This window comes from Cherax quadricarinatus, unplaced genomic scaffold (assembly GCF_038502225.1).
Source record: "Cherax quadricarinatus isolate ZL_2023a unplaced genomic scaffold, ASM3850222v1 Contig1882, whole genome shotgun sequence".
Taxonomy (NCBI): Eukaryota; Metazoa; Arthropoda; class Malacostraca; order Decapoda; family Parastacidae; genus Cherax; species Cherax quadricarinatus.
In genome coordinates this window covers 25,781-41,732 of record NW_027196908.1, presented here as the reverse complement: position 1 = coordinate 41,732, position 15,952 = coordinate 25,781, and the positions used below count along the sequence as shown (strand labels likewise).

At 39.5% G+C, this 15,952-nt stretch overlaps 1 non-coding gene across 1 annotated transcript in view; it reads left to right on the top strand.

Moving 5' to 3' along the window:
• Positions 1 to 728: 728 nt before the first annotated feature.
• Positions 729 to 15,952, top strand: part of LOC128698197 (elongator complex protein 1) — a 30,764-nt gene continuing 15,540 nt past the window's right edge. The window contains exon 1 of the transcript XR_011391377.1: positions 729 to 961. This is a non-coding gene — a transcript (elongator complex protein 1). The remainder of the gene's footprint in view (positions 962 to 15,952) is intronic.

Sequence of the window (15,952 nt, the reverse complement as noted above, 5' to 3'; positions counted from 1 at the left end):
GCATCTCCATATTACATTGTGTTCATTATTAGTTATATGGAGAAACTGTAAAATATGAAATTACTATTTATTTTTGTGATGCAGCTGCGCCCAGTTGGGTCTGATAATGACTAATTGACCTCTGTAATCCTTTTTTTAATTGCACTAGATTATTATTATTATTATAATCGAGGGGGAAGCGCTAAACCCGGAGGATTATACAGCGCATTCAGGCTTAATTCGGGGAACTGGAGCACAGATCCAATTCCCTAAATCAAGAGCCCCTCACCAACATCGAGGAACCCTCCTTGAGGGGTAATTGCACTAGAGCTGACAGGATGAGCATGGAGTGCACAGTAAACTTTCCGCCAAGTCTACACAACTAACAAACTTGGACACAAGAAGTAGGACTCGATACGGCAAAAGCTGTCAGTGGCTCTATAAACCTCATAAAAAACGAAAAAGATTTCAGCTCTAGTCTTATAGTGTAGACGTGTCGCTTAGCTTGTTCATGGACATCAGTGACTACTGACAAATTTCTCTATTCTCTTCCAGTAACGCTTGTCATCATCATACACAGCCAGCTGGCCAGTTGGTCTGGGGCGGCAAGCAATTTTATTATGAATTGTGGAATTCTAAAGCCTTGGAAAAGCCTGTTGTTGACTCAGTGTAGCACTCTGCTTGTGCCGGTGTTTCAACTTGGAGGTTCACATTATTTGACTGGAAAATTTTAGCTCCTACTCGTATTATCGAAGAGAACTCCTCTTTGCTTACCAAATCCCAGTCAACTTTGAGTATTATTCCTTTCCCAAAAATTTGGAATTTAGGCTCCATGAACCTGAAACTTTAGTGACCTTCAAAACCACCACCAACACCACCACTACCACCAACAAAAGATTATATTATATAGGTAACAATATTCTCTCCTGTGGTACAATAGAGTGCAGGAGAGCAACTCGAGCGTCTGGATACTTAAATTAAAGTATGTGTGGAGGACTTAGTGTTGTTACTAGTTTTACGTTCATGAATATCCCGCATTATTGGTGGTATGCAATATTTATAAATTGAAGTTGGTGAGGGGCTCTTGATTTAGGGAATTGGATCTGTGCTCCAGTTCCCCGAATTAAGCCTGAATGCCTTCCACATCCCCCCCCCCAGGCGCTGTATAATCCTCCGGGTTTAGCGCTTCCCCCTTGATTATAATAATAATATAAATTGAAGTATAAGACACGTGTTGTTTTTAGGTCTTGACTTTTTTTTTGAGTGGGTCTATCCTGGGTAATTTACACCATGTATGATAATTGTACCTATGTGTACCTGTGCCTGAATAAATTTTCTTACTTTAGTGTTCATATGTAACACATCTGTCATATTCTTCAATGAGTTTTTACTTGTTCCTTCAGGGCTCTTGATCCTGATAACTGGAGTCACTCCAGATCCATCTTAATTTATTTATTTATTTATTTATTATAAATTTGTGCACACATACAGAGGTACAAAAAAATACAGATAAGAGCAGTATGCCAAAGCCACTTATACTATGCATAGCATTACGGGCTGGCTTAAAATTAACTTAAGATTAACTAAGCAATGATGAAGTCAGTGATAAAACATTAATGTAAACAGATTACTATAAAGCACAAGTGAGTATTACAAAGACAGGTCATATGAAGGATTCTGTTAGGTAGTGTATTTAAAAAATAATAAAGTTAGATTGGGTTTTAGGTTTAACATTTATGTGATATAATTGTGAGAAACATTTAAGATATACAATTTATAAGGTTCAGTTATTCAGTATTTATTTGGTTTTGGGTGAGTAAGTGATCTTTGAGTAGAGACTTGAACTTATAAACAGGTAGTGTTTCTTTTATATTTACAGGTAATGAATTCCAGATTTTAGGGCCTTTTATGTGCATTGAGTTTTTGCATATTGTGAGATGAACACGAGGAACATCAAAGAGTGATCTGTGTCTTGTGTTATGGTCATGTGTTCTGTTGAGGTTGGCAAGGAGATGTTTGAGGGGAGGGTTAATATCAGAGTTAAGTGTTCTATGTATGTAATAGGTGCAGTAATAAGTATGGATGTTTTGTATGGTGAGTAGGTTTAGTGTATTGAATATTGGTGGAGTGTGCTGCCTGTAGTGAGAATTTGTTATCATTCTAACTGCAGCCTTTTGTTGGGTAATTAGTGGTCTGAGATGGTTAACTGTTGTTGAGCCCCATGCACAAATTCCATAGGTGAGATAGGGGTAAATAAGAGAGTGATATAGGGCCAGGAGGGCTGACTGTGGAACATAGTACCGTATCTTCGATAGTATGCCTACAGTCTTGGAAATTTTCTTAGAAATTTGTTGTATATGTGTATGAAATTTGAGTCTATTATCAAGGTGGATTCCTAAGAATTTTCCCTCTGTTAGCTTTGTGATAGGTGATCCGTTTATCATTATGTTAAGAGGGACATCTGTAGCTCTGTTACCAAACTGAATGAAGTAGGTTTTGTCAATGTTTAGTGTAAGTTTGTTAGTCCTCATCCAGGTAGATATTTTCTGTAATTCGGTATTTACAGTATTGGCTAGTGTGACTGGGCTCGGGTGAGAGAAGACGTATGTAGTGTCATCTGCAAATAGTGTGGGTTTGAGTAATTGCGAAGCATTTGGAAGGTCATTTATGTATAGGAGAAAGAGAAGAGGGCCAAGGACACTTCCCTGTGGGACACCAACTGTAATTGGTTGCGCAGAAGAGTTTGCCCCATTTGCGTACACATATTGGCTTCTGTTGCTGAGGTATGACTTGAGGTAATTGAGGGAGTGCCCTCTTATACCATAGTGTGACAATTTTACGTGGAGCAAGTCATGGTCAACTGTATCAAAAGCTTTACGTAAGTCAATGAAGATCCCCAGTGGGACTTCTTTTTTCTCTATTGCAGTGTATATATGTTCTAGCATGTGTATAATAGCATCATTAGTATTTTTATTAGGCCTGAATCCAAATTGGCAGGGGTTGAGTATGTTTTGGGAGATAAGGTAGGAGTAGATTCGTTTATGAATTAGTTTTTCAAAGATTTTTGAGAGAGGGTGTAAGTTGGATATTGGCCTATAGTTATTCAACTCTGTTTGGTCTCCTCCTTTGTGGATCGGGGTGACCCTTGCTATTTTGAGTACTGTAGGGAAGGTGGAGGATTCAATGGATTTGTTAAAGAGTGTTGCAATGATTGGAGATAGCACTTGTGACACTTTTTTATATATAAAGGGTGGTAAGGTACTTAAATCTCCTGCCTTGTTTTTTAGTGCATTGATAATAAGGGAGACTTCGTATGGGTTAGTCGGAGCTAGGAACAGTGTGTTCGGGTAGTTGCCGGTGAGGTAGTTATTTGGTGGGGTATCTGAGCTTGGGATTTTATGGGCAAGGTTTTGTCCTATAGTGGAGAAGAAATCATTGAGTCTGTTTGCTGTTTCTGTTGGTGGGAGTTGGGGTTCATCTGATTTTGCTAATTTTATTTCGCTATTTCGTGATATCTTTTTTGTTCCCAGAATTTCAGATAGTGTTTTCCAGGTCTTTTTTATATCACCTCGTAAGTTGGATAATCTGTTCTCATAATACAATTTTTTTGCCCTTCTTATCAGGCTGGTTAGGATTGACGAGTAACGTTTTGTTTGGTCTCTGGTTATGTGACCCATTCTGTACTGTTTTTCATATTGGTGTTTTGTATTTATGGATTTGAGAATGCTGGGTGTTAGCCAGGGACTGTTCAGTCTCTTTGCTGTCATCTGTTTAGTTTTTTTAGGGCAGTGCTTGTTATAGAGGTATTGGGTCTTTTTTAGAAAATTATTAATACATTCGTCAATATCTGTATAGATTTCTAGCTCAGTGTGCCAATCAATGTTTGCTAATGCTGTTGCGAAGTTATTAATGGCTGCCTCATTGTGAAGTCTGAAGGTGACTTTAGTAGTGTCTTGGGGTAGTTTACCAAGAGTTGTTATGAGGAAAGTAGGGTAGTGGTCTGTGGTATTATCTGTAATTATGCCTGATTTTAAAGGGGATATGGTGTTGGTCCAGATGTGGTCAAGTAGGGAAACACTAGTCTCTGTAACTCTTGTAGGTTTTGTTACTGTTGGTAGTAACATACAGTTACTCATTGTGTTTGTGAATTCAGTAACGTGTGGGTCCTGGTCTTGCAGGAGATTTATATTGAAGTCACCTGAGAGTAGTAAGTGATCTTTGTTCATGCGTGCATCAGTTATCATACTTCCTAGATTTTGACTAAATTGGCTAATGTTTGACTGTGGAACTCTGTAGATGTTTATCAATGTGAGAGGTTTTTGTAGGTATTTGGATTTGAATTTAGCTATTATATATTCCCCATGTTCATCCCTTGTGCAAGTATTAGTGATACATTCTAGTTGGTCTGAGTAGTATATGGCTGTGCCACCCCCTTGTTGGTCTGGCCTACAGTTGTGTATGGCTGTGTAACCAGGAATGGCATAGACATCTGTACTATCAGGCTTTAGCCAGGTTTCAGTTAGTGTAATGATGGACATATTGGCATGTAAGGAATTTAGTAATGCTATGAGGTCATCGTAATGCTTGCTTAAAGATCTGATATTGTAGTTAAAGATAGTTATGTTGTTGTTGGCACTGAGAAGTGCCTTTGATTGTTCTGCAGTGTAGTAATTACAGTAACTGTTTGATTCATTTAAGTCATTAAATAAGAGGTTGGTATCAGGATCAATGCTTGTAATCATAAGATTTGTAGTGAATCTATAGTTAGAATTAAGTATAAAACAAAGTAAATAGTCTTAAGCTAAAAAATAGCACCTGAATTATTTAACAAATGTAAAATAATGAGCTAAGGGACTAATAATACTGTTATAATAATAATAATAATAATAATAATAATAATAATAATAATAATAATAATAATAATAATAATAATAATAATAATAATAATAAAATTAAGTAATACCGTCAATATTAATAAAATTAGATAATAATAAAAAATAATAATATTAATAAAATTAAATAATAATAATAGTAATAATTTTTGGCTTCTCTATAATGTAATAATAATAATAATAATCCATGGCATACTATATTGAGATTACTATAAAAATGAATAGGTTTATCTTTTTTAATTAGCAGGTTTTATCTTTATTGTGTCAGTAAACAAGTTTATTTAGGTGCTGTACGATCTTAAACAGTTTTTAAATAATTACACTTGTCTTACACAGTAAGATATTTGTAAATTACCTAGGATAATCCAAACAAAGTCAAGGTGACTTATTACCACTGGAATTTTTGTAATATGTACAGTATATACCTTACTTTTATTTACTTTTACTTTTAGCAACTTATTAGATAAAGTATAAGAGTATTAGCCACCCAGGATGACTCAATAAAGTTAGTGCATTATTGGGGACTGTCTTATTTCCATTGAGGTCGTCAATCTTGTCCCCCAGGATGCGACCCATAACGGTCGACTAACATCCAGGTGCATACCTACTGGAAGGAAACGTGCCAAATGTTTCACCTGTGCTGGAGGTTGATCATATGTCCCTCAGTGTATGGGCTGAGGACACTGCCAGTGAAGCTGTGAGCACTCACAACAGTGAAAATAAAATAGAGTAAATCAAATGCATGATTATGAATTACAGTGGGAATAATATAAAGTGAGTAAATCAGATACGTATACACATGAAAATGAATTAGATGAGCATTAAAAAGAAATCACAAACTGAGTGTCAGTGGCTTAATCCCCTGCATAGGTGAAAATGTTGGCCATGTTTCCTTACACCGACTGTCCCTGTTCACCCAGCAGTAAGTAGACAACTGCATGTGGGTCGCATACTGGGGGGAGAAGATTAAAGGATCCCGATAATAATAAAATAATAATATCTTTATTTTCTACAGTTGCATGTACAAAGTATACAGGCCTAGCTGACATCAGTGACTTACTACTATGTTGAAAGCTCCTTGTTAGGCAGAGCATTTCATGCAAATTAGGTAAATTTTTTCCCAGGATGCGACCCACACCAGTCAACTAACACCCAGGTACCTATTTTACTGATGGGATGAACAGGAACAATAGGTGTAAAGAAATACACCCAGTGTTTCCACCTTTGCTGGGAGTCAAACCACAGACCCTCAGCATGTGAAGTGAGAGCAGTGTCTAGTCAGTGTAATGATGAGGCCTGGTCACAGACCGTGCCACAGGGATGTTGACCCCTGAAACCCCCTCCAGGTATACTCCAGGTATACCAGGCCACGAGCCACCTTAAAATAAGACAGACAATCCTTGATGATGCACTGACCTTCTTTGGTTATTCTGGGTGGCTAACCTTCCAAGTCAAAAATCCAAATGAATCTTATCTTATTAGTTATATAAGAAATCACTTTCCTTCTTTTCTGTAACTTCATTCATTAGATTCTTTCTAGCTCACTTTCTAAATTGCTGTATACCAAGACTGGCCTTGACATGATCAGGCAGCCCATTCCACTTCTGTATTGCTGTGTAATAGAAGGTACAGTGGACAATATTAATCCGTTCCTGAGAGCTCATTGTATGCCGAAATTATTGTAAGGCGAATTAATTTTCCCCATAAGAAATATTGGAAATCGAATTAATCCGTTCCTGACACCCCAAAGCATGAAAAAATATTTTTTTTACCACATGAAATATTAATTTTAATACACACAAACGGAAGAAGACATGCACAGTTAATACTCTACTAAGAATAGAATACATGACACTTACCTTTATTGAAGATCTGGTGATGATTGATGGGATGGGAGGAGGGGAGAGTGTGGAAGTTATTGTTTAGAAGGGGAATCCCCTTCCATTAGGACTTGAGGTAGCAAGTCCTTTTCTGGGGTTACTTCCCTTCTTCTTTTAATGCCACTAGGACCAGCTTGAGAGTCACTGGACCTCTGTCGCACAACAAATCTGTCCATAGAGGTCTGTGCCTCCCATCCCTTTAAGACTTTCCTAAAATTTGCCTTAACATTGTCATTGTACAGGTTGCCAACACGGCTTGCAGTAGCTGTGTCAGGGTGATTGTCATCCGTAAAGGTTTGCAGTTCAACCCACTTTGCACACATTTCCTTAATCTCTTTTTTCAATTCCATACTAATTCTTGCCCTTTTTACCACAGGGATGGCACTAAAAGCTTTCTTGGGGTCCATGGTGACTTATTTTGCAGTTACAAGCACTAAAAACACTGGGATAATGTGAAATGTACTGAATGTATGCGTAGATGCGACCGTACTGGCTGGCTTGTAAACACTGCCGCTGAGGCTACACGTGGGATGCGTCCTGGACGAATCACATAAGGCGAGTTTTTTATCGTGAGGCGAGGCAAAATTTTTGCGTTAAAATGTATCGTATGGCGGATTTAATGTAACGCGATGCCATCGTAAGGCAGGGGTCCACTGTATTTGAAGTCTCACTAACCACTGTACATACAATACAACAAAACTGTGTTCACTTCCCCTAATGCCATACTGGCTTTGGTGTCTGAATTTGCCAAAATTTGCATCAAGATATTCTGGGCAATGAAATCAGCCAATTCGGAAATCAAGCACTATTTTCGGTGAATTTTCCCTCCGGATTTCGTACATCTGCTTGGAAATCGCTGGTACCAAACACGTTCACCTGGGCCACTCATATGTTCGTGACTCACTCTTGGAAACATTAACTGTCTTATTTTAGGTTAATATAGACATTTTCGTTAATTCATTCTATGATATTTTCTTCAAAATTATATAAGAAACACGTTACACAGTACAGTGGACCCTCGGTTATCGGCTGTAATCTGTTCCAGAAGCTTGGCCTAGAACCAAAATGGCCGAAAACCAAAATAATATTTCCCATAAGAATTAATGTATATACAATTAATCCATTCCAGACAAAAATATTCACAACAAATATAATTTTGTTAACAATTAAATCAGTATTAAATCAGTATTGAAGATTAATGCTGGCTTCTGGAATGCCTGCTACACTTCCTGCATACCTGCTACACTTCCTGCATGCCTGCTACACTTCCTGCATGCCTGCTACAATTCCTGCATGCCTGCTACACTCCCTGCATGACTGTTACACTCCCTGCATGCCTGTTACACTCCCTGCATGCCTGCTACACTCCCTGCATGCCTGCTACACCTCATGCATACTACAATTTCTGCATGCCTGCTACACTTCCTGCATGCCTGCTACACTTCCTGCATGCCTGCTGCACTTCCTGCATGCCTGCTACACTTCCAGCATGCCTGCTACACTCCCTGCATGCCTGCTACACTTCCAGCATGCCTGCTACACTCTCTGCATGCCTGCTACACCCCCTGCATGTCTGCTACACCCCCTGCATGTCTGCTACACTCCCTGCATGTCAGCTACACTTCCTGCATGTCTGCTACACTCCCTGCATGCCTTCTACACTCCCTGCATGCCTTCTACACTCCCTGCGTGCCTGCTACACTTCCTGCATGCCTGCTACACTCCCTGCATGTCTGCTACACTCCCTGCATGTCAGCTACACTTCCTGCATGTCTGCTACACTCCCTGCATGCCTTCTACACTCCCTGCATGCCTTCTACACTCCCTGCATGCCTGCTACACTTCCTGCATGCCTGCTACACTCCCTGCATGCCTGCTACACTCCCTGCATGCCTGCTACACTCCCTGCATGCCTGCTACATTCCCTGCATGCCTGCTACACTTCCTGCATGCCTGCTATATTCCTTGCATGCCTTCTACACTCCCTGCATGCCTGCTACATTCCCTGCATGCCTGCTACACTTCCTGCATGCCTGCTATATTCCTTGCATGCCTTCTACACTCCCTGCATGCCTGCTACACTCCCTGTATGCCTGCTACACTCCCTGCATTCCTGCTACACTCCCTGCATGCCTGCTACACTCCCTGCATGCCTGCTACACTCCTGCATGCCTTCTACACTCCCTGCATGCCTGCTACACTCCCTACTTGCCTTCTACACTCCTTGCATGCCTGCTACACTCCCTACTTGCCTTCTACACTCCTTGCATGCCTGCTACACTCCCTGCATGCCTGCTACACTCCCTGCATGCCTGCTACACTCCCTGCATGCCTGCTACACTCCCTGCATGCCTGCTACACTCTCTGCATGCCTGATACACTCCCTGCATGCCTGCTACACTCCCTGCATGCCTGCTACACTCCCTGCTTGCCTGCTACACTTCACGCTTAAATTCCATGGTGTTTCTCACTTTCTTTACCACAGGAATTTTACTAGGAACTTTCTTTGGAGCCTTGGTTACTTATTTTGCAGTTGCACTGCAAAAAACCCACAAAAAATAATGGAAAACAAACAGAATGTTTGGATGTATGAACAGAAGCTTCCTCATGCACCGAGAGACGCAGCCAAACTGATGCGCAAACGGCCCCAACCGGTGGACGGACGCGTCTGAAATGGCCGATCACCGAAATAGCGGCCAATCACCAGGAGCCGAAAAACCAGTCAATCACTGAGTTGGCTGATAACAGGAACGGCTGATAACCAAGGGTCCACTGGACATAAAAACATGCAATGTTTATATGTGATGTATGTTTAATAATAATCACTCCTGGGCACATTAAATGTATTATTTTAGGTTAATATAGACGTTTTCATTAATCCATTTACATATGATATTTTCTTCAAAATTATATAAGAAACACATTACATAGCATATAGCATATAAACATCTAATGTTTATATTCTATCGAATGGTGAGTTGGGTGGAGGGTAACCATTACATTTTCTCTGGTCGAGCGTTTGAGAAAACTGTGAATCTTGCGTCTGGCCCAGTCACCGCCCTTAACACGCGTTTGTTTACAATTCTTGGCATGAATTATTCTTTACTTCTCTCTCTGTTTATGATGGCATCTGAAGGTAGTTGTTAGAAACAATTAAGCTCAGTGAACATGGTATGCCGATGGCTATAATATGGCTGTGTTTTGCAGTGTTGGTAGCTGGTAGGTGTAGCCCAGAAGGACTACATGTGTGTACCTACATCTACCGGCTACCTACACTGACTTCCTGCAAATAATTCTACTCGCCTCTCGCCCTACATTAAGACTACAAATATTTTAAGGTAAGTAATGAATGTACTAACCACTGAAAAGCTGCAACACTATAGTTATTCTCTATAAAATTTAGTTTTTGTTAATATTTTGGGTGTCTGAAATGGATTAATTGGATTTACATTATTTCCTATGGGAATTTTCAGATTTAGGCCAACCTTCTGGAATGGATTAATTACGAAAACTGGGGGTCTGCTGTAATTATGATATAATATGCAATATAAATGTGTATCTTCATTGACTATACATATAATGTATGGTCCACTGAGGTGAAATGATTTGATTTTTAATACAGTATAACATAATAATATGCTTGAATATGGCAAAAAAATGATTTACGTAGAGCAATCTTTTATTTACAGACTATGTTTTACTTTAAATAAAGCTCTACTTAGAGTGAATCATACAGTAAACCATCGATAAAACAGATCTCTATAAAGTGGATATCTGCTAAAACTGACAAACAAGTCTGGTTGGACAGAGGCTCAATGTGTCTGTTTAATGGGGTGTCTGATTAAAATTGCTCTGAAGCAGATCAAATACCCTATACCACCCAACCGCCCAGCTGTCTGGCCTGGTCATATTGATAAAATGAGTGAACTCCCAAATACCATTCCTCTCCATTCACTCCTATCTAACACATTCGTGCATGCTTGCTGGAAGTCCAAGCCCCTTGCCCACAAAAACCTCCTTTACCCCCTCCCTCCCAACCTTTTTGAGGACAACCCCTACCCTGCCTTCCTTCCCTTACAGATTTATATGCTCTCCATGTCATTCTACATTGATCCATTCTCTAAATGATCAAACCATCTCAACAACCCCTCTTCAGCCCTCTGACTAATACTTTTATTAACTCACACCTTCTCTTAATTTCCACACTCCGAATTTTCTGCATAATATTTACACTACACATTGCCCTTAGACAGGACATCTCCACTGCCTCCAACCGTCGCCTCGCTACAGCATTTATAACCCAAGCTTCACACCCATGTAAGAGTGTTGGTACCACTATACAGTGGACCCCCGGTTCGTGATATTAATCTGTTCCTGAGAGCTCATCGTAAACCAAAATTATCGGAAAGCGAATCAATTTTCCCCATAAGAAATAATGGAAATCAAATTAATCCGTGCAAGACTCCCAAAAGTATGAAAAAAAAAACTTTTACCACATGAAATATTAAGTTTAATGCAATAGAATAATTACAATAACAACAATAACAATAGAATAATAACAATAGAATAATTGACACTTACCTTTAATGAAGATCTGGTGATGATTGATGGGATGGGAGGAGGGGAGAGTGTGGATGGTGTTAGCATTTAGAAGAGGAATCCCCCTCCATTAGGGCTTGAGGTAGCAAGTCCTTTTCCGGGGTTACTTCCCTTCTTCTTTTAATGCCACTTGGACCAGGTTGAGAGCCCCTGGACTAGTGTCGCACAACATATCTGTCCATAGAGGCCTGTACCTCTCGTTCCTTTATGACTTTCCTAAAGTGGTTCACAACAGTGTCATTGTACAGGTTGCCAACACAGCTTGCAGTAGCTGTCTGAGGGTGATTTTCATCAAAAAAGCTTTGCACTTTAAGCCACATTGCATACATTTCCTTAATCTTTGAAGTAGACAACTTCTTCAATTTCTCTCTCCCCTCTTCTGGAGCAGTTTCCTCAGGTCTGGCCTCTTGCTGTTGAAGATGATCTAGCAGCTCATCAGTGGTTAGTTTGTCATTGTCCTCCTCCATCAACTCTTCCACATCCTCCCCACTAACCTCCAACCCGAAAGACTTCCCCAATGCCACAGTGGATTCCTCAACTGGCATAGGCTTCTCAGGGTTAGCCTCAAACCCTTCGAAATCCCTTTTGTCTACACATTCTGGCCACAGTTTTTTCCAGGCAAAGTTCAAGGTCCTCTTAGTCACTCCCTCCCAAACCTTACCTATAAGGTTTACACAATTGAGGATATTAACCCTTTCAGGGTCCGTCCCGTAGATCTACGGCTTTATGTTCAGGGTCCAAACCGTAGATCTACGCCATGAGCTCAGCTCACTCTGATAAACTGTGAGTGGTACATTTGGGCATAGATATGAGAGAATACATCTATGTGGTATGTGTGCACCACATAAAACAGATCCTGCAGCACACTGTGTATAATGAGAGAAAAAAAATGAAATCATGATTTTTCGATTAAAACAGCAACTTTGCAGTGTTTTTTCGTATGTTTTTTATAGTCGTATTTGCGATTTCTTGGTCTCATTTGATAGAATGGAAGACATATTACAGAAATAGAGATGATTTTGATTGGTTTTAGCATTGGAAATGGCGTGAAACTGAGCTCAAAGTAGCGGAAATGTTAAATTTTTGCCGATATTCAAGAGTAAACAAACGACCTCACACATCTAATACACGTCAGCTGGTGGGTCTAATATACATTCACAAATATGGTGATGATATTTATACTATTATTACAGTATTGCATAAGAGTAAATCTTCTATTTTTTGGTGTGAATAAAAATTCATTATGTGAATAAAAAATCAAAATGGAATTTATTTGTAAAGCCTCAAAACATAACTAATGAACAGAAGAAATGTTAGTTTAGTGCCAGGAATGCCTACATTGTTCATTCTGGACCTTATTTTGAAATTGGAATATTTTGAACTTTGTGTTAAATTGGCCAAATTAACAATTTCCGATCACTTTATTTTGTAGTTGAAACAGTTGACTTGGCGATTTCTTGTGCTCAATCGATAGAATAGAAGTAATACTAGTGAAATAGCTAAGAATTTGGTTGATTGGAATAATGTAATTGGCCTAAAATGGGAGTCAAAGTCGGCAAAATCGCCGATTCGTAAATATCGCTGACACATCAAAATTCGCGAGAGCATAATTTCGTCAATTTTCCACCAAATTTCGTACTTTTTGTTTTATTACCTTCACAAAAAGATTCTCTACGATTTCATAAGAAAAAATAACAAATTTTTTTTTTGAAAATTCTTGGACACTGGTGCGTGACTCCAGATTTGGGCCTTGGACCCTGAAAGGGTTAAAGTGATCCTTCCAAAACTCCTTTAGAGTCAGTAGAGTGTCTGTGGTCACTTCAAAGCACTTTTGAAACAGCTTTTGTGTACAGTTTCTTGAAGTTGGAAATGACCTGCTGGTCCATGGGCTGCAGGAGAGGAGTGGCATTAGGAGGCAAAAACTTGACCTTAATGAAGCTCATGTCCTCAGAAAGTCACTCTGCCAAGTCTGTAGGATGACCAGGATGACCAGGGGCATTGTCTAATACCAGGAGGCACTTAAGGTCTAATTTCTTTTCAGTTAGGTAATTTTTCACATTGGGGGCAAATGCATGGTGTAACCAGTAATAGAAAAAGTCCCTAGTGACCCATGCCTTAGTGTTTGCCCTCCACAGCACACACAAATTAGCCTTGAGGATATTCTTTTGCCCGAATGCTCTGGGAGTTTCTGAGTGATACACCAATAAAGGCTTCACTTTGCAATCACCACTAGCATTGGCACACATCAGAAGAATAAGCCTGTCTTTCATAGGCTTATGTCCTGGGAGTGCCTTTTCCTCCTGAGTAATGTAGGTCCTTCTTGGCAATTTCTTCCAAAACAGGCCTGTTTTGTCACAATTAAACACTTGTTCAGGTTTCAATCCTTCAGCCTCTATGTACTCCTTGAATTCATGCACATATTTTTCAGCCACTTTGTGGTCTGAACTGGCAGCCTCACCATGCCTAATCACACTATGTATGCCGCTATGATTCTTAAATCTTTCAAACCAACCTTTGCTGGCCTTAAATTCACTCACATCACCACTAGTTGCAAGCATTTTTCTAATTAAATCCTCGTGCAAGTGCCTAGCCTTTTCACAAATGATCGCTTGAGAGATGCTATCTCCTGCTATCTGTTTTTCATTTATCCACACCAATAACAGTCTCTCAACATTTTCTAACATTTGCGGTCGTTGTTTCGCAATCACAGTTGCACCTTTTGCAAGAACAGCTTCCTTGATTGACATTTTCCTGCTCACTATAGTAGAGATGGTTGATTGGGGTTTATTATATAACCTGACCAACTCCGACACACGCACTCCATTTTCGTACTTTGCAATTATCTCTTTCTTCATTTCAATAGTCATTAGCACCCTTGGTCTCGAAGGGTTGGCACTAGAAGCTTTCTTGGGGCCCATGGTGACTTATTTTGCAGAAACAAGCACAAAAAACAGTGATAATATGGAATGTACCGAATGTATCCTTAGATGCGCGCACACTGGCTGGCTTGTAAACACTGGCACACACGGGGCAGTTCAGGCCACACGTGGACACGTCTCGTACGAATCGCATCGCATACCGGGTTTTGTAACTGGAACCGAGGCAAATTTTTTGCGATATAATACATCAGTTACCGGATTTATCAGATACCGATAGCATCGCGAACTGGGGGTCCACTGTACTTTCATACATTCCCTTCTTTGCCCCATAGATAACGTTTTTTTTGTCTCCACATATACTGCAATGCACCACTCAATTCTATGATTAACCTCATCCTGCATAAATCCATCCGCTGACATGTCAACTCTCAAATATCTGAAAACATCCACTTCTTCCATACTCCTCCTCTAAAATTTGATGTCCAATTTTTCTTTATCTAAATCATTTGATACCCTCATCACCTTACTCTTTTCTATGTTCACTTTCAACTTTCTACCTTTACACACTCTCCCAAACTCGTCCGCTAACCTTTTCAATTTTTCTTTAGAATCTCCCATTAGCGCAGTATCATCAGCAAAAAGTAACTGTGTCAGTTCCCATTTTGTATTTGATTCCCCATAATTTAATACCACCCCTCTCCCTAACACCCTAGCATTTACTTCTTTTACAACCCCATCTATAAATATATTAAACAACCATGGTGACATTACACATCCCTGTCTAAGACCTACTTTTACTGGTAAGTAGTCTCCCTCTCTTCTAGACACCCTAACCTGAGCCTCACTATCCTCATGAAAACTCTTTACAGCATTTAGTAACTTACTACCTATTCCATATACTTGCAACATCTGCCACATTGCTCCTCTATCCACTCTATCATATGCCTTTTCTAAATCTATAAATGCAGTGAAAACTTCCCTACCCTTATCTAAATGCTGTTCACATATATGCTTCAATGTAAACACTTGATCTACACATCCCCTACCCACTCTAAAACCTCCTTGCTCATGCAAATACATATTTTTCAGCAATTGTGGGTAATAACTTGATTGACCATTTCTGACATACTTGGGAACTCTGTATAATATTTACATTACAAAGGAGCTTCACAAAAGTAATCCTAAATATACATGTATTTGAGTTAATATATCCAGGAAATGAGGTTACAATAACTTAGGTTTAGGAACCTAATTTTTGCTTGGCAAACTACAGTGGATTAACCCTTTCAGGGTCCAGAGGCCAATTTTCAAAGTGCGCACCAGGGTCCAAGAATTTTCAAAAAATAATTTTGTTACAGTGGAACCTCAAAAATCGAACTTAATCCGTTCTTGGAGCTAGTTCTAAATTCGAAAAGTCTGAAATTTGAAATGGAAATACAATTAATCCGTTCCAGAAACCCAAAAATATTCACACAAAAAATACATTTTATAGAGATTAATTACAGTTTTACATACAACAAATACAGTGGACCCCCGGTTAACGATATTTTTTCACTCCAGAAGTATGTTCAGGTGCCAGTACTGACCGAATTTGTTCCCATAAGAAATATTGTGAAGCAAATTAGTCCATTTCAGACCCCCAAACATACACGTACAAACGCACTCACATAAATACACTTACATAATTGGTCACATTCGGAGGTAATCGTTATGCGGGGGTCCA